We start from the raw sequence: 1,332 nt of genomic DNA, 5'->3' as shown, positions 1-1,332 counted from the left end.
CCCGCGAACCGCTGTCGACTAACTCTGTCGCCCGGATACCGTCGATAGTCACCGGAACGACGATTGCATTTGCTACAGTCGGCAACCTAGCTTGCAATCCGTCTTCCGGAAGTGCTGGGGAATGAAGTTGCCTCCACCGACAGTCCCCATTCACTGGTGGAGGTGGCCGTTTCCCTGCTCATCTGGCCACTCCGGAGCCGTCGCAGCCACCTGCGCTGGGCCTCGGCCTTCCATGACTCCAGCCATTGAAACTTGGTACGACCCTGGAGCGACGACTACAGCGGTGAAACCGAATTCAGCCGAGACGAATCAGTATGCGTCTGCGCAGAGAGCTCCCAACGATCTATAAATCCAGTTAACGCCAGCCAGCGTTTTGAATAGCCACACCGCAGATGGGAAGGACTGCGCTGGACGCAAACGTTAGAGCGTCCAGGGGCGGTACGGTCCTAATGTGACTGTTCGTGCCCGGACGGGGTTCAACGAGAGCTGTGTTGCGGAAACCACCCGGCATCTGCAATGTGTCTATCTCATGCCTGTGCTGTGCGTGGTCGCGTTGCAAAACAAGAGCGAGGGAGACCTCAAAGTTTGTTAGGACACATCACATGCTATCATTCAGGGCTCGGTGCATCGGCGCAACTACAAGATTCAGAGAGAATCTGACGCATGCAATAGAAGTATGTCTCGTGGCGCAGGCCAAACAGGTCCCCCCTTCCACCTTCTGAGAGTGACGCCGAGCGTACTCCAAACCGATTCATGCTTGTCACCACTAGCTCGAAGCAGCTCTGGCTTCCGCTTGCTCAGCTCTCTCTTGTGATGTCCTTCACTCCAGCCGTGCTGCTAGAGTCCTCTCGCGCGCCATTTTCTGCGCTCCAGGTAGGCACGCCGCTAACGCCGGCTTGCTTTTTTGCTTTCGTGTCGCTGTTGACGTTTTTCACTCTGAGACAAGCCCCTTTTCCTCTGTCCCTCTGTTCCTTGTGTCCGTAGGGGGTGTTAGCGGCGTCGCACGTTGAACGACATCGGTCGTCCAGTTGACAAGAAGGAAGGAGCTGTGCAGCATTTGTCTCAATCAACACGGACGCTGTCCTGAAGAGTTTCGGGTTGCCTTTCCGCTGCGTCTCTGCAGCTGCAATTGTTTCTCCGAGAAAGCCGGCAGAATGCCCGCCCGTGTGCAGTCCGGGGCTCCAGTTGATGCCCCTTCAGTGCAGGTTCCAGGGTTCGATCTGCAGAGACTGATGTCACAGTGGGATGCCAAGTTGCAAGAGTATCCAGCTATGTCAAAAGCTGCCGATGCAGTGGGTATCCGTCCTTCCATTCTCCTTGCTGCGCTCGCGC

The 1,332-nt window shown here is 56.4% G+C and overlaps 1 protein-coding gene across 1 annotated transcript in view; it reads left to right on the top strand.

Moving 5' to 3' along the window:
- Positions 1-288: 288 nt before the first annotated feature.
- The window catches only part of CSUI_005210 (tb2 hva22 family protein), a 4,156-nt gene continuing 3,112 nt past the window's right edge, over positions 289-1,332 (top strand). The window contains exons 1-2 of the mRNA XM_068065388.1: positions 289-873; positions 985-1,296. The gene's annotated coding sequence lies outside the window, so the exon portion shown is untranslated. The remainder of the gene's footprint in view (positions 874-984; positions 1,297-1,332) is intronic.

The sequence above is a fragment of the Cystoisospora suis genome, assembly GCF_002600585.1.
Source record: "Cystoisospora suis strain Wien I chromosome Unknown contig_2522, whole genome shotgun sequence".
Lineage (NCBI taxonomy): Eukaryota > Apicomplexa > Conoidasida > Eucoccidiorida > Sarcocystidae > Cystoisospora > Cystoisospora suis.
This window is presented reverse-complemented; position numbering and strand designations above follow the sequence as displayed.